Genomic DNA, 20,820 nt, shown 5'->3' with positions numbered 1-20,820 from the left:
GAAAAGATTTCTTAAATAATATTACTCGTTATGTTTATATAAGTTATGGAACAACTTATATAACAAGGATTTAATTATTTATAGGTTAAATAATTAATTAAGTTATGATACATTTTATAAAATTGGTTTTATAAAATATACATAACAAATAATATATATACAAGTTTATAAAATGTATTTTATGAAATCAAGTTTTATAAAAACTGATTTTATAAAATCAGTTTTTTTTATAAAAGTATATTATATTATAGCAATGTGAGTGGCATGGGAGTTAGAATAAGCATGCATTTGTTTAATACTTGCTACCCATGCTTAACTAAGACCAAGGGACTTAGTATTCCACACACACATGCATTCAAAACATATCAAAGGGAGCTAAAAAAACTGCACAGAAACTGCTCAAAACTGAGCTGAAAGCCGTGGGCTTTTTGGCCAAAAGAGAGTTCTACATATTGTTTTTACAAGCTCATATCTAGTGTCAATTAAATCCTAACTAATTACAAGGTGTTGGGGTTATTGCTTGTGGCTATTACTTGCTCGAGGCTTCAAGTTAGAAGCTCTATAGTTCATCATCATCTTGCAACTTGGAAAACAACCCTCAACTAGCTTGAGGAGGTATATATATCTTCTCCTCTTGTTCTTATATGTAAGTATATCTAGACTTGATATTAACATGGAATTTAACTTAACGGCTAAACATATAACATGAACTTATCATTTTGCTTCCGCTTGCTTTAACACTACTACAAATTGGTTTTGTAATTATGTAAACTATAAGAACATGTTTTATGAACTTGTTAAATTCCATCAATGGTATCAGAGCCGAAGTCTATGGATTATGCTTCTTATATGGCCTTTAAACCCGCTATATTTGCATTCTAAGTACATGCATGAATATGGAATGCAAAAACTTTCGGGTTTGGGAGGGTTGGTATAGTTGGCCGATTTTAGGAAGAGTTCTAAGTGGGTTTGGAACTTGCAAATTGGTCAAATTTGTTGTATGTTGAAGTTCACAATCAAGCCTTGACCTTTTGTTTGAATGGTTGCATGTTTGGATGATTATTAATAATTCATTTGGTATGTAATAATATTCATTCAAGTTGGTTTGTAATATTGTTATTTTGGTTATATAATTTATTTTATATTTGGTATGTAAAATAGATTAGGTTATATTTTCATTTTCTAGAAAAATGTATTAGAATATGTTTTTTGTAAAAATGAAGATACAAGATGAAGACTTGGAAGATGCATTTGGATGCAAGATTAAATGGGAGATTTTGAAATCTCCTACTTAGTGTTATAACCCTTAACCGGTGACATTTGTTTTCGGCTAAACAAATGTCTACCAAATTGGCTTGATTGTGAACACATTTGTTTGCATGCGTGGTTGTTATATTTCTTGTATGATTGTGGATTGTGTATGTTACTACAACAAGTTATCACTCAAGTTAACAACAAGCATAACTACAATTTAATTGGTTATATTATTAACGACATGCAAAACGTCAATTTAAATGGCTAAATAAAAAACGGCTAAAAGGACATTAATAAACGGTTATTAAGAACATAATAAGGATCATATATATAAAATGGTTTAATTTATATCAAGTAATTGGCTAAAATTACAAGACTTGAAAATGGATTTCAAATGAACCATACACTAAATGCATGTTGGTGTATGGCATAAATGTTTTCTTAAACTAGAATTAACGAAAACTTAAAATCCCTTAATCGACAAGGCAAACAAGTTAAACGCCATCCTTTTGTGTGACACTTGAAAATATTAGGGAACTCATAATGGGATAAAGGTCACCTAACCGTTGTGAGCAAACTAATATGATTGAGGTAAATTTCGCACACTTGTGGGATAAAGGTCACCTAACCACTTGGATGTTAAATTTACAGTTTACACAAGTAGGACGACTTGATTTGGGAATCATGAACTTAGGGTCACCTAAGCATGAGGAACAAATAGGCGTTGATGGGATGAATATGCCATGCAAAAGGATTGCATGATCCCATAATTTAGAAGTTGCAAAAGGATTGCAATTGTCATATAAATGACTACCTAGCTAAATCAAATAACGAGATAAAGGTCACCTAACCGAAATTTGATTTACCGTTGGATTCTAATATTTAATAAGTCAATTAAAATTTAAAAGGGTATTGTTTATTAAATTTAAAATCGATACTTAAATGAACTTTGTTAAATTTTGTAGATGGCCGCCAATAACAACAACATGCAAAATGCACCTATTAACTTGAACAACCTATCGTTAAGGTCTCTCCTCGAGAAAGACAAACTCAACCATACGAACTTTATGGATTGGTTCTGCAATCTTAGGATTGTCCTCAAACTTGAGGATAAGGCGTATGTGTTGGAAGACCCCATTCCCGATCAACCCGACGAGGATGATACGGAAGGCATGGCTTATTGGGATAAGTATTGCGCCGATTCGGTGCAAGTCGCTTGCCTAATGCTTGGGACTATGATACCCAAACTCCAAAAAGGATTTCGAGCATCATACTGCATACGACATGATCACGCAATTGAAGGAGATGTTCCTTCAACAAGCACGTGTCGAGCGCTTCGAGACCGTTCGAGCGCTTCATGCATGTCGTATGGACGACTCCCAATCCGTTTCATCTTATGTCCTTAAGATGAAAAGCCTCATTGATCGCACAAACCGTCTTAATCTCAACATATCTAATGAGCTAGCCACGGATCTTATCCTAAACTCCTTGTCAAAGAGGTTTGACCAATTTGTAATTAATTACAATATGAATGGGATGGATAAGACCATTGGCGAACTTCATGGCATGCTTAGGACGGCAGAAACTAGCATGGGTAAGAGGGCTTCACCAGTGCTAATTATCAATGATGGTGGGTCCAAAGGTAATAACACCTCTAAGACAAAGGCGGCTAAGAGGAAAGGACCCGCCCATCAAGGCAAGGGAAAGGGGAGGATGGTTACCCCAACCAAAAACAAGAACAAGAAGCAAAAGGTTGCCCGACAAGCAAACCCCAAGGAAGACACTGAAATGTCCCGTTCGTATTGATTAAAAACGTTCCATATTAATTGATTTCGTTGCGAGGTTTTGACCTCTATATGAGACATTTTTCAAAGACTGCATTCATTTTAAAACAAACCATAACCTTTATTTCATCAATAAAGGTTTAAAAAGCTTTACGTAGATTATCAAATAATGATAATCTAAAATATCCTGTTTACACACGACCATTACATAATGGTTTACAATACAAATATGTTACAACAAAATAAGTTTCTTGAATGCAGTTTTTTACACAATATCATACAAGCATGGACTCCAACTCTCGTCCTTATTTAAGTATGCGACAGCGGAAGCTCTTAATAATCACCTGAGAATAAACATGCTTAAAACGTCAACAAAAATGTTGGTGAGTTATAGGTTTAACCTATATATATCAAATCATAATAATAGACCACAAGATTTCATATTTCAATACACATCCCATACATAGAGATAAAAATCATTCATATGGTGAACACCTGGTAACCGACATTAACAAGATGCATATATAAGAATATCCCCATCATTCCGGGACACCCTTCGGATATGATATAAATTTTGAAGTACTAAAGCATCCGGTACTTTGGATGGGGTTTGTTAAGCCCAATAGATCTATCTTTAGGATTCGCGTCAATTAGGGTGTCTGTTCCCTAATTCATAGATTACCAGACTTAATAAAAAGGGGCATATTCGATTTCGATAATTCAACCATAGAATGTAGTTTCAAGTACTTGTGTCTATTTTGTAAATCATTTATAAAACCTGCATGTATTCTCATCCCAAAAATATTAGATTTTAAAAGTGGGACTATAACTCACTTTCACAGATTTTTACTTCGTCGGGAAGTAAGACTTGGCCACTGGTTGATTCACGAACCTATAAAAATATATACATATATATCAAAGTATGTTCAAAATATATTTATAACACTTTTAATATATTTTGATGTTTTAAGTTTATTAAGTCAGCTGTCCTCGTTAGTAACCTACAACTAGTTGTCCACAGTTAGATGTACAGAAATAAATCGATAAATATTATCTTGAATCAATCCACGACCCAGTGTATACGTATCTCAGTATTGATCACAACTCAAACTATATATATTTTGGAATCAACCTCAACCCTGTATAGCTAACTCCAACATTCACATATAGAGTGTCTATGGTTGTTCCGAAATATATATAGATGTGTCGACATGATAGGTCGAAACATTGTATACGTGTCTATGGTATCTCAAGATTACATAATATACAATACAAGTTGATTAAGTTATGGTTGGAATAGATTTGTTACCAATTTTCACGTAGCTAAAATGAAAAAAATTATCCAATCGTGTTTTACCCATAACTTCTTCATTTTAAATCCGTTTTGAGTGAATCAAATTGATATGGTTTCATATTGAACTCTATTTTATGAATATAAACAGAAAAGTATAGGTTTATAGTCGGAAAAATAAGTTACAAGTCGTTTTTGTAAAGGTAGTCATTTCAGTCGAAAGAACGACGTCTAGATGACCATTTTAGAAAACATACTTCCACTTTGAGTTTAACCATAATTTTTGGATATAGTTTCATGTTCATAATAAAAATCATTTTCTCAGAATAACAACTTTTAAATCAAAGTTTATCATAGTTTTTAATTAACTAACCCAAAACAGCCCGCGGTGTTACTACGACGGCGTAAATCCGGTTTTACGGTGTTTTTCGTGTTTCCAGGTTTTAAATCATTAAGTTAGCATATCATATAGATATAGAACATGTGTTTAGTTGATTTTAAAATTCAAGTTAGAAGGATTAACTTTTGTTTGAGAACAAGTTTAGAATTAACTAAACTATGTTCTAGTGATTACAAGTTTAAACCTTCGAATAAGATAGCTTTATATGTATGAATAGAATGATGTTATGAACATCATTACTACCTTAAGTTCCTTGGATAAATCTACTGGAAAAGAGAAAAATGGATCTAGCTTCAATGGATCCTTGGATGGCTTGAAGTTCTTGAAGCAAAATCATGACACGAAAACAAGTTCAAGTAAGATCATCACTTGAAATAAGATTGTTATAGTTATAGAAATTGAACCAAAGTTTGAATATGATTATTACCTTGTATTAGAATGATAACCTACTGTAAGAAACAAAGATTTCTTGAGGTTGGATGATCACCTTACAAGATTGGAAGTGAGCTAGCAAACTTGAAAGTATTCTTGATTTTATGAAACTAGAACTTTTGGAATTTATGAAGAACACTTAGAACTTGAAGATAGAACTTGAGAGAGATCAATTAGATGAAGAAAATTGAAGAATGAAAGTGTTTGTAGGTGTTTTTGGTCGTTGGTGTATGGATTAGATATAAAGGATATGTTATTTTGTTTTCATGTAAATAAGTCATGAATGATTACTCATATTTTTGTAATTTTATGAGATATTTCATGCTAGTTGCCAAATGATGGTTCCCACATGTGTTAGGTGACTCACATGGGCTGCTAAGAGCTGATCATTGGAGTGTATATACCAATAGTACATACATCTAAAAGCTGTGTATTGTACGAGTACAAATACGGGTGCATACGAGTAGAATTGTTGATGAAACTGAACGAGGATGTAATTGTAAGCATTTTTGTTAAGTAGAAGTATTTTGATAAGTGTCTTGAAGTCTTTCAAAAGTGTATGAATACATATTAAAACACTACATGTATATACATTTTAACTGAGTCGTTAAGTCATCGTTAGTCGTTACATGTAAATGTTGTTTTGAAACCTTTAGGTTAACGATCTTGTTAAATGTTGTTAACCCAATGTTTATAATATCAAAAGAGATTTTAAATTATTATATTATCATGATATTATGATGTACGAATATCTCTTAATATGATATATATACATTAAATGTTGTTACAACGATAATCGTTACATATATGTCTCGTTTCAAAATCATTAAGTTAGTAGTCTTGTTTTTACATATGTAGTTCATTGTTAATATAATTAATGATATGTTTACTTATCATAATATCATGTTAACTATATATATAACCATATATATGTCATCATATAATTTTTACAAGTTTTAACGTTCGTGAATCACCGGTCAACTTGGGTGGTCAATTGTCTATATGAAACCTATTTCAATTAATCAAGTCTTAACAAGTTTGATTGCTTAATATGTTGGAAACATTTAATCATGTAAATATCAATCTCAATTAATATATATAAACATGGAAAAGTTCGGGTCACTACAGTACCTACCCGTTAAATAAATTTCGTCCCGAAATTTTAAGCTGTTGAAGGTGTTGACGAATCTTCTGGAAATAGATGCGAGTATTTCTTCTTCATCTGATCTTCACGCTCCCAGGTGAACTCGGGTCCTCTACGAGCATTCCATCGAACCTTAACAATTGGTATCTTGTTTTGCTTAAGTCTTTTAACCTCACGATCCATTATTTCGACGGGTTCTTCGATGAATTGAAGTTTTTCGTTGATTTGGATTTCATCTAACGGAATAGTGAGATCTTCTTTAGCAAAACATTTCTTCAAATTCGAGACGTGGAAAGTGTTATGTACAGCCGCGAGTTATTGAGGTAACTCAAGTCGGTAAGCTACTGGTCCGACACGATCAATAATCTTGAATGGTCCAATATACCTTGGATTTAATTTCCCTCGTTTACCAAATCGAACAACGCCTTTCCAAGGTGCAACTTTAAGCATGACCATCTCTCCAATTTCAAATTCTATATCTTTTCTTTTAATGTCAGCGTAGCTCTTTTGTCGACTTTGGGCGGTTTTCAACCGTTGTTGAATTTGGATGATCTTCTCGGTAGTTTCTTGTATAATCTCCGGACCCGTAATCTGTCTATCCCCCACTTCACTCCAACAAATCGGAGACCTGCACTTTCTACCATAAAGTGCTTCAGATGGCGCCATCTCAATGCTTGAATGGTAGCTGTTGTTGTAGGAAAATTCTACTAACGGTAGATGTCGATCCCAACTGTTTCCGAAATCAATAACCCATGCTCGTAGCATGTCTTCAAGCGTTTGTATCGTCCTTTCACTCTGCCCATCAGTTTGTGGATGATAGGCAGTACTCATGTCTAGACGAGTTCCTAATGCTTGCTGTAATGTCTGCCAGAATCTTGAAATAAATCTGCCATCCCTATCAGAGATAATAGAGATTGGTATTCCATGTCTGGAGACGACTTCCTTCAAATACAGTCGTGCTAACTTCTCCATCTTGTCATCTTCTCTTATTGGCAGGAAGTGTGCTGATTTGGTGAGACGATCAACTATTACCCAAATAGTATCAAAACCACTTGCAGTCCTTGGCAATTTAGTGATGAAATCCATGGTAATGTTTTCCCATTTCCATTCCGGGATTTCGGGTTGTTGAAGTAGACCTGATGGTTTCTGATGCTCAGCTTTGACCTTAGAACACGTCAAACATTCTCCTACGTATTTAGCAACATCGGCTTTCATATCCGGCCACCAAAAATGTTTCTTGAGATCCTTGTACATCTTACCCGTTCCAGGATGTATTGAGTATCTGGTTTTATGAGCCTCTCTAAGTACCATTTCTCTCATATCTCCAAATTTTGGTACCCAAATCCTTTCAGCCCTATACCGGGTTCCGTCTTCCCGAATATTAAGATGCTTCTCCGATCCTTTGGGTATTTCATCCTTTAAATTTCCCTCTTTTAAAACTCCTTGTTGCGCCTCCTTTATTTGAGTAGTAAGGTTATTATGAATCATTATATTCATAGATTTTACTCGAATGGGTTCTCTGTCCTTCCTGCTCAAGGCATCGGCTACCACATTTGCCTTCCCCGGGTGGTAACGAATCTCAAAGTCATAATCATTCAACAATTCAATCCACCTACGCTGCCTCATATTTAGTTGTTTCTGATTAAATATGTGTTGAAGACTTTTGTGGTCGGTATATATAATACTTTTGACCCCATATAAGTAGTGCCTCCAAGTCTTTAATGCAAAAACAACTGCGCCTAATTCCAAATCATGCGTCGTATAATTTTGCTCGTGAATCTTCAATTGTCTAGAGGCATAAGCAATCACCTTCGTTTGTTGCATTAATACACAACCGAGACCTTGGTTTGATGCGTCACAATAAATCACAAAATCATCATTCCCTTCAGGCAATGACAATATAGGTGCCGTAGTTAGCTTTTTCTTCAATAACTGAAACGCTTTCTCTTGTTCATCATTCCATTCAAATTTCTTCCCTTTATGCGTTAATGCAGTCAAGGGTTTTGCTATTCTGGAAAAGTCTTGGATGAACCTTCTGTAGTAACCAGCTAGTCCTAAAAACTGGCGTATGTGTTTCGGAGTTTTCGGGGTTTCCCACTTTTCAACAGTTTCTATCTTTGCCGGATCCACCTTAATACCTTCTTTGTTCACTATGTGACCGAGGAATTGAACTTCTTCCAACCAAAATGCACACTTTGAAAACTTAGCGTACAATTCTTCTTTCCTCAATACTTCTAACACCTTTCTCAAATGTTCACCGTGTTCTTGGTCATTCTTTGAGTAAATAAGTATGTCATCAATGAAAACAATGACAAACTTGTCAAGGTATGGTCCACACACTCGGTTCATAAGGTCCATGAACACAGCTGGTGCATTAGTTAAACCAAACGGCATGACCATAAACTCGTAATGACCGTAACGTGTTCTGAAAGCAGTCTTTGGAATATCATCTTCTTTCACCCGCATTTGATGATACCCGGAACGTAAGTCAATCTTTGAATAAACAGACGAGCCTTGTAGTTGATCAAATAAGTTGTCGATTCTCGGTAGTGGGTAGCGGTTCTTGATGGTAAGTTTGTTCAACTCTCGGTAGTCGATACACAACCTGAATGTACCATCTTTCTTCTTGACAAACAAAACAGGAGCTCCCCACGGTGATGTGCTTGGTCGAATGAAACCACGCTCTAAAAGTTCTTGTAATTGGCTTTGCAGTTCTTTCATTTTGCTGGGTGCGAGTCTGTAAGGAGCACGAGCTATTGGTGCAGCTCCTGGTACAAGATCTATTTGAAATTCAACGGATCGACGTGGGGGTAATCCCGGTAATTCTTTCGGAAATACATCGGGAAATTCTTTTGCAATGGGAACATCATTGATGCTCTTTTCTTCAGTTTGTACTTTCTCGACGTGTGCTAGAACAGCATAGCAACCTTTTCTTATTAGTTTTTGTGCCTTCAAATTACTAATAAGATGTAGCTTCGTGTTGCCCTTTTCTCCGTACACCATTAAGGGTTTTCCTTTTTCTCGTATAATGCGAATTGCATTTTTGTAACAGACGATCTCTGCTTTCACTTCTTTCAACCAGTCCATACCGATTATCACATCAAAACTCCCTAACTCTACTGGTATCAAATCAATCTTAAATGTTTCGCTAACCAGTTTAATTTCTCGATTCCGACATATATTATCTGCTGAAATTAATTTACCATTTGCTAATTCGAGTAAAAATTTACTATCCAAAGGCGTCAATGGACAACTTAATTTAGCACAAAAATCTCTACTCATATAGCTTCTATCCGCACCCGAATCAAATAAAACGTAAGCAGATTTATTGTCAATAAGAAACGTACCCGTAACAAGCTCCGGGTCTTCCTGTGCCTCTGCCGCATTAATATTGAAAACTCTTCCGCGGCCTTGTCCATTCGTGTTCTCCTGGTTCGGGCAATTTCTAATAATGTGGCCCGGTTTTCCACATTTATAACAAACTACATCGACACTACTTGCTCTACCATTACTCGTTCCGACACCATTTGTTCCTTTCGTTCTATTAACCCCTGGTCCGTAGACCTCACACTTCGCCGCGCTATGACCATTTCTTTTACACTTGTTGCAAAATTTGGTGCAGAACCCCGAGTGATACTTTTCACACCTTTGGCATAGCTGCTTCTGATTGTTGTTGTTGTTGCGGTTATTATTTTTGTTGAAATGATTGTTGTAGTTGCTTTTGTTGTTGTTGTTGTTGTTGTTGTTGTTGAACCGTTTGTTGTAGTTGCGATTGATGTTGCGATTGTTGGGATGATTGTTGCGATTATTGTTGTAATTGCTGTTGTTGTTGTATTGGTGATTCTTATCACCGTTTTCCTCCCACTTTCTTTTGACTTGCTTCACATTGGCCTCTTCAGCAGTCTGTTCTTTAATTCTTTCTTCAATCTGGTTCACTAGTTTGTGAGCCATTCTACATGCCTGTTGTATGGAGGCGGGCTCGTGTGAACTTATATCTTCTTGGATTATTTCCGGTAATCCTTTCACAAACGCGTCGATCTTCTCTTCCTCATCTTCGAATGCTCCCGGACACAATAGGCACAATTCTGTGAATCGTCTTTCGTACGTGGTAATATCAAATCCTTGGGTTCGTAACCCTATAAGTTCTGTCTTGAGCTTATTGACCTCAGTTCTGGGACGGTACTTCTCGTTCATCAAGTGCTTGAATGCTGACCACGGTAGTGCGTACGCATCGTCTTGTCCCACTTGCTCTAGATAGGTATTCCACCATGTTAACGCAGAACCTGTGAAGGTATGCGTAGCGTACTTTACTTTGTCCTCTTCAGTACACTTACTTATGGCAAACACCGATTCGACCTTCTCGGTCCACCGTTTCAATCCGATCGGTCCTTCGGTTCCATCAAATTCCAAAGGTTTGCAGGCAGTGAATTCTTTGTAGGTGCATCCTACACGATTTCCTGTACTGCTAGATCCAAGGTTATTGTTGGTATGTAGCGCAGCCTGTACTGCGGCTATGTTTGAAGCTAGAAAAGTACGGAATTCCTCTTCATTCATATTCACGGTGTGTCGAGTAGTCGGTGCCATTTCCTTCAAAATAGTCAAATGGAACAAGTTAATCATACAGAATATTAAGAGTAGTTAATAGTATTTCGTAGCATAATATGAACTCATTTATAAAAGCTTTTTCTTCATATTAGCGTTTTATAAGTTTAAATTCGGGTAGTACCTACCCGTTAAGTTCATAGTTAGTAGCTAATATACAATTCAACTACTACAATTCTATATGAAAAACTGATTATAATAATATTTCGCGTTCAAACTTTTATACAATATTTTACAAACTTACAATACCGCTTATTTTACATAAAGCATGAAATATAGCACACAATAACTTTGATACAAGATAGTTGTGAAGATAATTCTAGCTAGTACACAAGTCGTTCAGCAAAGGCAATAAAGACACGTAATTCATACGTCCAGAAACAAGTCATGCATTCTGGTTTTACTAGGACTACTTCCCATCCTTGGTCTTGTGGAACATAACCGTTGTGGCCGTTGATAAGACAGCGTGTTGTAACGTCGTCAAAGGGACGAGGGTTACGTAATGTCCAACAGTCCCGTAATAATCTAAAAACCTCATTTCTTACCCCAATTACCGACTCCGTCACTTGTGGAAACGTTTTGTTTAATAGTTGTAGCCCGATGTTCTTGTTCTCACTTTGGTGAGAAGCGAACATTACTAATCCGTAAGCATAACATGCTTTTTTATGTTTCATGTTAGCTGCTTTTTCTAAATCACGAAGTCCAATATTCGGATATATTGAGTCAAAATAATTTCTTAACCCGTTGCGTAAAATAGCATTTGGGTTCCCCGCAATATATGCGTCAAAGTAAACACATCGTAACTTATGGGTTTCCCAATGTGATATCCCCCATCTTTCAAACGAAAGTCTCTTATAAACCAAGACATTCTTGGAACGTTCTTCGAATGTCTTACAAACTGATCTCGCCTTAAATAGTTGTGCCGAGGAATTCTGGCCGACTCTAGACAAGATTTCATCAATCATGTCTCCGGATAGGTCTCTTAAAATATTGGGTTGTCTATCCATTTTGTGTTTTTAAACTGTAAAATAGACATGAGTTAGATTTATAAAAAAATACTTATTAATACAAGCAATTTTTACATATATCATAAAGCATAAGCACACTATATTACATATATTACACCACACGAATACAACTATCTTATTCCGACTCGCTTGTTTCTTCTTCTTCGGTTTTGGTTCGTTTTGCCAAGTTTCTAGGGATATATGATGTTCACCTAATACGAGCCGTAATTTTCCACATTGGTTTAGAAAAACCTGGTGGTTTAGAGGTTCCCGAGTCATTGTTACAACTTAAGGACTTCGGGGGTTGACGATACATATAAAGTTCATCAGGGTTGGAATTAGATTTCTCTATTTTTATGCCCTTTCCCTTATTATTTTCTTTTGCCTTTTTAAATTCAGTTGGGGTAATTTCTATAACATCATCGGAATTCTCGTCGGAATCCGATTCATCGGAGAATTGGTAATCCTCCCAATATTTTGCTTCCTTGGCGGAAACACCATTGACCATAACTAACTTTGGTCGGTTGGTTGAGGATTTTCTTCTACTTAACCGTTTTATTATTTCCCCCACTGGTTCTATTTCTTCTTCTGGTTCCGATTCTTCTTCCGGTTCCGACTCTTCTTCCGGTTCCGACTCTTCTTCCGTTTCCTCTTCGGGAACTTGTGAATCAGTCCACGAATCATTCCAATTTACATTTGACTCTTCATTATTATTAGGTGAGTCAATGGCACTTGTTCTAGTGGTAGACATCTATCACATAATATCAAACACGTTAAGAGATTAATATATCACATAATATTCACATGTTAAAAATATATAGTTTCCAACAAAATTTGTTAAGCAATCATTTTTCAAGTAAACACGGTCGAAGTCCAGACTCACTAATGCATCCTAACAAACTCGATAAGACACACTAATGCAAAATTCTGGTTCTCTAAGACCAACGCTCGGATACCAACTGAAATGTCCCGTTCTTATTGATTAAAAACGTTCCATATTAATTGATTTCGTTGCGAGGTTTTGACCTCTATATGAGACATTTTTCAAAGACTGCATTCATTTTAAAACAAACCATAACCTTTATTTCATCAATAAAGGTTTAAAAAGCTTTACGTAGATTATCAAATAATGATAATCTAAAATATCCTGTTTACACACGACCATTACATAATGGTTTACAATACAAATATGTTACAACAAAATAAGTTTCTTGAATGCAGTTTTTTACACAATATCATACAAGCATGGACTCCAAATCTCGTCCTTATTTAAGTATGCGATAGCGGAAGCTCTTAATAATCACCTGAGAATAAACATGCTTAAAACGTCAACAAAAATGTTGGTGAGTTATAGGTTTAACCTATATATATCAAATCATAATAATAGACCACAAGATTTCATATTTCAATACACATCCCATACATAGAGATAAAAATCATTCATATGGTGAACACCTGGTAACCGACATTAACAAGATGCATATATAAGAATATCCCCATCATTCCGGGACACCCTTCGGATATGATATAAATTTCGAAGTACTAAAGCATCCAGTACTTTGGATGGGGTTTGTTAAGCCCAATAGATCTATCTTTAGGATTCGCGTCAATTAGGGTGTCTGTTCCCTAATTCTTAGATTACCAGACTTAATAAAAAGGGGCATATTCGATTTCGATAATTCAACCATAGAATGTAGTTTCACGTACTTGTGTCTATTTTGTAAATCATTTATAAAACCTGCATGTATTCTCATCCCAAAAATATTAGATTTTAAAAGTGGGACTATAACTCACTTTCACAGATTTTTACTTCGTCGGGAAGTAAGACTTGGCCACTGGTTGATTCACGAACCTATAACAATATATACATATATATCAAAGTATGTTCAAAATATATTTATAACACTTTTAATATATTTTGATGTTTTAAGTTTATTAAGTCAGCTGTCCTCGTTAGTAACCTACAACTAGTTATCCACAGTTAGATGTACAGAAATAAATCGATAAATATTATCTTGAATCAATCCACGACCCAGTGTATACGTATCTCAGTATTGATCACAACTCAAACTATATATATTTTGGAATCAACCTCAACCCTGTATAGCTAACTCCAACATTCACATATAGAGTGTCTATGGTTGTTCCGAAATATATATAGATGTGTCGACATGATAGGTCGAAACATTGTATACGTGTATATGGTATCTCAAGATTACATAATATACAATACAAGTTGATTAAGTTATGGTTGGAATAGATTTGTTACCAATTTTCACGTAGCTAAAATGAAAAAAATTATCCAATCTTGTTTTACCCATAACTTCTTCATTTTAAATCCGTTTTGAGTGAATCAAATTGATATGGTTTCATATTGAACTCTATTTTATGAATATAAACAGAAAAGTATAGGTTTATAGTCGGAAAAATAAGTTACAAGTCGTTTTTGTAAAGGTAGTCATTTCAGTCGAAAGAACGACGTCTAGATGACCATTTTAGAAAACATACTTCCACTTTGAGTTTAACCATAATTTTTGGATATAGTTTCATGTTCATAATAAAAATCATTTTCTCAGAATAACAACTTTTAAATCAAAGTTTATCATAGTTTTTAATTAACTAACCCAAAACAGCCCGCGGTGTTACTACGACGGCGTAAATCCGGTTTTACGGTGTTTTTCGTGTTTCCAGGTTTTAAATCATTAAGTTAGCATATCATATAGATATAGAACATGTGTTTAGTTGATTTTAAAATTCAAGTTAGAAGGATTAACTTTTATTTGCGAACAAGTTTAGAATTAACTAAACTATGTTCTAGTGATTACAAGTTTAAACCTTCGAATAAGATAGCTTTATATGTATGAATCGAATGATGTTATGAACATCATTACTACCTTAAGTTCCTTGGATAAACCTACTGGAAAAGAGAAAAATGGATCTAGCTTCAATGGATCCTTGGATGGCTTGAAGTTCTTGAAGCAAAATCATGACACGAAAACAAGTTCAAGTAAGATCATCACTTGAAATAAGATTGTTATAGTTATAGAAATTGAACCAAAGTTTGAATATGATTATTACCTTGTATTAGAATGATAACCTACTGTAAGAAACAAAGATTTCTTGAGGTTGGATGATCACCTTACAAGATTGGAAGTGAGCTAGCAAACTTGAAAGTATTCTTGATTTTATGAAACTAGAACTTTTGGAATTTATGAAGAACACTTAGAACTTGAAGATAGAACTTGAGAGAGATCAATTAGATGAAGAAAATTGAAGAATGAAAGTGTTTGTAGGTGTTTTTGGTCGTTGGTGTATGGATTAGATATAAAGGATATGTTATTTTGTTTTCATGTAAATAAGTCATGAATGATTACTCATATTTTTGTAATTTTATGAGATATTTCATGCTAGTTGCCAAATGATGGTTCCTACATGTGTTAGGTGACTCACATGGGCTGCTAAGAGCTGATCATTGGAGTGTATATACCAATAGTACATACATCTAAAAGCTGTGTATTGTACGAGTACAAATACGGGTGCATACGAGTAGAATTGTTGATGAAACTGAACGAGGATGTAATTGTAAGCATTTTTGTTAAGTAGAAGTATTTTGATAAGTGTCTTGAATTCTTTCAAAAGTGTATGAATACATATTAAAACACTACATGTATATACATTTTAACTGAGTCGTTAAGTCATCGTTAGTCGTTACATGTAAATGTTGTTTTGAAACCTTTAGGTTAACGATCTTGTTAAATGTTGTTAACCCAATGTTTATAATATCAAAAGAGATTTTAAATTATTATATTATCATGATATTATGATGTACGAATATCTCTTAATATGATATATATACATTAAATGTTGTTACAACGATAATCGTTACATATATGTCTCGTTTCAAAATCATTAAGTTAGTAGTCTTTTTTTTACATATGTAGTTCATTGTTAATATAATTAATGATATGTTTACTTATCATAATATCATGTTAACTATATATATAACCATATATATGTCATCATATAGTTTTTACAAGTTTTAACGTTCGTGAATCACCGGTCAACTTGGGTGGTCAATTGTCTATATGAAACCTATTTCAATTAATCAAGTCTTAACAAGTTTGATTGATTAACATGTTGGAAACATTTAATCATGTAAATATCAATCTCAATTAATATATATAAACATGGAAAAGTTCGGGTCACTACAGACACGTGCTTCGGTTACGGTGAAATTGGTCACTGGAAACGCAACTGCCCGGTCTACCTTAAGGAGTTGAAGGAAAAGAGGGATGTGGGGCAAACCTCAAGTAATATATATATGGTATATATAGAGCTTAGTATTACTTCTTCTAATACATGGGTATTAGACACTGGATGTGGAACTCACATTTGCAATTCTTTGCAGGGGTTCAAAAGAAGTAGCAAGCAAACGGGAACATCAAGTCTCTTTATGGGTAATGGAGCCAAAGTGCAAGTGAAGGCACAAGGAGACTTTGTATTAAAGCTTCCAAGTGGTTTGGAACTTATTTTGAACAATGTTTTGTATGCACCGAATTTATGTCGAAACATTATTTCAGTTTCCCGTTTAAAACAATGTGGTTTTTATCTTAATTTTGTTAATGATGATATCCACATTTATTTAGATAATGTATTCTATTTTAAGGCTTCGCCTTCAAATGGAATTTATGAATTGGTTCATGATGACACATCATCTAGTAGCTCAATATACCATACTAGCACCAAGAAACTCAAAAGGGATTTGAGTGATTCCTACTTATGGCATTGTCGCCTTGGTTACATAAACAAGAATCGAATGCATACACTTCAAAAGAATGGCCTTTTGAAATCAAATGAACTAGACTAGTTTGATATATGTGAATCTTGTTTACAAGGCAAAATGACTAAAGCACCTTTCAAAGGGACCTACGAAAGGGCTAAGGACTTATTGGGATTAATACATTCGGATGTATGTGGACCCTTTAAGCCTACAACTAGGAATGGTGAAAGATACTTCGTTACTTTCATTGATGACTTCAGTCGTTTCGGATATGGCTACTTGTTAAGACATAAGGACGAAACTTTTGAAGCATTCAAAGAGTATCAAAACGAAGTACAAAATCAACTCAATAAGACAATCAAGGTACTTCGTACCGATAGAGGAGGTGAGTACCTAAGCGATGCTTTCCAAGATCATCTTAGAAGTCGTGGGATTATCTCGCAACTCACTCCTCCTGGAACACCCCAACTGAATGGAGTTTCCGAAAGGAGGAACCGAACCCTAATGGATATGGTTTGATCTATGATGGCTAGAAGCTCGTTACCTCTATCATTTTAGGGTTATTGTCTATGCTCCGCGGCTCGTATTTTAAATATGGCCCCAACCAAGAAAGTGGAACGAACACCTCATGAGATGTGGTTTGGAAAACCTCCATCTCTATCATACTTAAAGGTATGGGGATGTGAAGCTTACCCTAAGTGTTACATCCCTAATAAGTTAAATTCTCGATCCACAAAGTGTATCTTCATAGGATATCCCAAGGATAATATGGGATATTATTTCTATGATCCCTCCGAACAGAATGTATTTGTTGCTCGGAAGGCTGAATTCCTTGAAACTAAGTTCCTGATGGAAGGTTTAGTGAAAGGAAGATAGATCTTGAGGAGGTTCGAGATCAAGTAGATGATACACAATTGGTTGATACTAGCACTCAACATGAAAATGTTGAGAATGATCAAATGGATGATCAAAATACACAAGACGTTCGCAAATCTGGTAGAATTAGTAATCCTCCTGAGAGATATGGGTTTCTCATGGATGGTTGCTATGTGGTTGATTTGGATGAACCAGCAAACTACCAAGATGCGTTATCAAGGATTGATAAGGATAAATGGCAGGAAGCCATGAACGCTGAGATGCAATCCATGTATGACAACCAAGTTTGGGAACTTGTTGCACAACCTGCTGGCTCTAGGCTAGTTGATTGTAAATGGCTTTTCAAAATGAAAACCGACATACATGGAAACTTGGATACATATAAAGCTAGACTTGTAGCAAAAGGTTTCACTCAAACTCAAGGGGTTAACTATGATGAAACTTTTTCGCCTGTGGCAATGCTAAAGTCCATTAGGATATTATTTGCCATTGCTGCTCATTATGATTATGAAATATTGCAAATGGATGTCAAGACCGCTTTCCTAAATGGATATCTTGTGGAAGATGTCTATATGGTTCAGCCTGAAGGTTTTGTTGATCCGAAATATCCTAAAAAGGTATGCAAGTTAAAGAAGTCAATCTACGGATTGAAACAAGCATCTAGAATGTGAAATCATCGTTTTAATGAGGAGGCCGAGAAATTTGGCTTCATCAAAAATGGTGATGAAGCTTGTGTATACAAGAAAGCTAGTGGGAGCACTATCATGTTCCTTGTACTATATGTGGATGATATATTGTTATTTGGAAATGATATTCCGGCAAGGCAAGGAGTTAAAACTTGGCTAAGTAAATGCTTCTCCATTAAGGATCTTGGAGAAGCACAATACGTTTTGGGGATTGGGATCTACAGGAATAGATCCAAGAAACTGATAGGTTTGAATCAAAGTGCATACATTGAAAAGATCTTGAAAAGGTTCAAGATGGACAACTCTAAGAAAGGTTTGGTACCTATTCAAAGAGGAACGCCTCTCAGTTCATCTCAGTGTCCTACCACGAAAGATGCACAAGAGAGAATGAAGAAAGTCCCCTACGCATCTGCTATTGGGTCAATCATGTATGCAATGATATGCACTAGACCGGATGTGTCATGCGCTCTTAGCCTGACAAGTAGATACCAGAATAACCCAGGAAACAGTCATTGGATTGCTGTTAAAAGTATATTGAAATACCTTAGGAGGACTAAGGATATGTTTCTTATATACGGGTCTGGTGAGGAGGAACACGCTGTAAAAGGTTACGTGGATGCGAGTTTCCAAACTGATCGAGATGATTCTCGATCACAATCCGGTTATGTCTTCACGTTAAATAGAGGTGCAGTCTCTTGGAAGAGTTCAAAACAGGATGTTGTTGCTTTATCCACTACAGAGTCGGAGTACATCGCCGCATCATTGACAGCTCAGGAAGCTGCATGGATGAAGAAATTCATCGACGACTTAGGAGTAGTCCCTTCCATTCAGGACCCTCTTGAGATCTTTTGTGACAACGAGGGTGCGATTGCTCAAATCAAAGAACCTCGTGCTCACCAAAAAGACCCGTCACATTGAGCGGAGATTCAACTACATAAGGGATGAAGTTTAAAAGGGAAAGATATGTATTCGCAAAGTTCACACAGATCTTAATATAGCGGATCCTCTCACGGAACTCTTACATGGATCAAAACATACAGGACATGTTTGTGCATTAGGGCTTCGATATTCTAGTAATTGGTCATGATCTATTTTAAGTATTGTAACGGAACGAAATTTGTTCAAACTCATTAATATAATTATGGTATTAATTTATTTTGAATCATGTTCCTATTTTGCATATTTTATCCATGAATAAGTAATTATTCTAAAATTCCGTAGTCGATCACATATGTGGGAACAAGTGTGAGGTTTAGACTATTATGAACTTGGATTGGTAAACGTTCACGGTATGAATGTGGAGCTAGGTTGCAACCAAGGTTCATAGATATTTGTGGGATACAAATATTGGAAGACCCGCCCTCAAGATTTACTAAATGGAGCCTTTGTGGTTGATCACATGTAGTCTTGAGTAAAGGCGAATATCATTGTATCCTCTGACCTGAGATACATATTGGGTTCGGATATTTACCAAGTATCGTGCCTTGATTCTTTCCTTTGCTATTCTGAAAAATTGTAGTTCACAAGGAAAAGCTCAGGTATAATGCAAGGTATATATTTTGGACGTATGTAGTCAAGATGGAATTTGTCCCTCTTATTCGTTGAGAGTCAGATGTCTAAGGCCTGATAAAGTTAAATCTAGAAGAGAGTGATCACTCTATGTCTCTTGGATTTAACATGACATCCAGGACGAAAGGATATAATAAAAAGATTCACCTATTCATATTCGAGATGGGAACTCGAAAGGGATGATGTTATTGAATGACACAAAGTTATAACATATTGAAATGTCCCGTTCTTATTGATTAAAAACGTTCCATATTAATTGATTTCGTTGCGAGGTTTTAACCTCTATATGAGACGTTTTTCAAAGACTGCATTCATTTTTAAAATAAACCATAACCTTTATTTCATAAATAAAGGTTTAAAAAGCTTTACGTAGATTATCAAATAATGATAATCTAAAATATCCTGTTTACACACGACCATTATATAATGGTTTACAATACAAATATGTTACATCGAAATCAGTTTCTGGAATGCAGTTTTTACACAATATCATACAAACATGGACTCCAAATCTTGTCCTTATTTTAGTATGCAACAGCGGAAGCTCTTAGTATTCACCTGAGAATAAACATGCTTTAAACGTCAACAAAAATGTTGGTGAGTTATAGGTTTAACCTATATATATCAAATCGTAACAATAGACCACAAGATTTCATATTTCAATAAACATCCCATACATAGAGATAAAAATCATTCATATGGTGAACACCTGGTAACCGACATTAACAAGATGCATATATATAACAATATCCCCATCATTCCGGGACACCCTTCGGATATGATATAAATTTCGAAGTACTAAAGCATCCGGTGCTTTGGATGGGGTTTGTTAGGCCCAATAGATCTATCTTTAGGATTCGCGTCAATTAGGGTGTCTGTTCCCTAATTCTTAGATTACCAGACTTAATAAAAAGGGGCATATTCGATTTCGATAATTCAACCATAGAATGTAGTTTCACGTACTTGTGTCTATTTTGTAAATCATTTATAAAACC

Source organism: Rutidosis leptorrhynchoides, chromosome 2 (assembly GCF_046630445.1).
Source record: "Rutidosis leptorrhynchoides isolate AG116_Rl617_1_P2 chromosome 2, CSIRO_AGI_Rlap_v1, whole genome shotgun sequence".
Classification (NCBI taxonomy): domain Eukaryota; kingdom Viridiplantae; phylum Streptophyta; class Magnoliopsida; order Asterales; family Asteraceae; genus Rutidosis; species Rutidosis leptorrhynchoides.
This window is presented reverse-complemented; position numbering follows the sequence as displayed.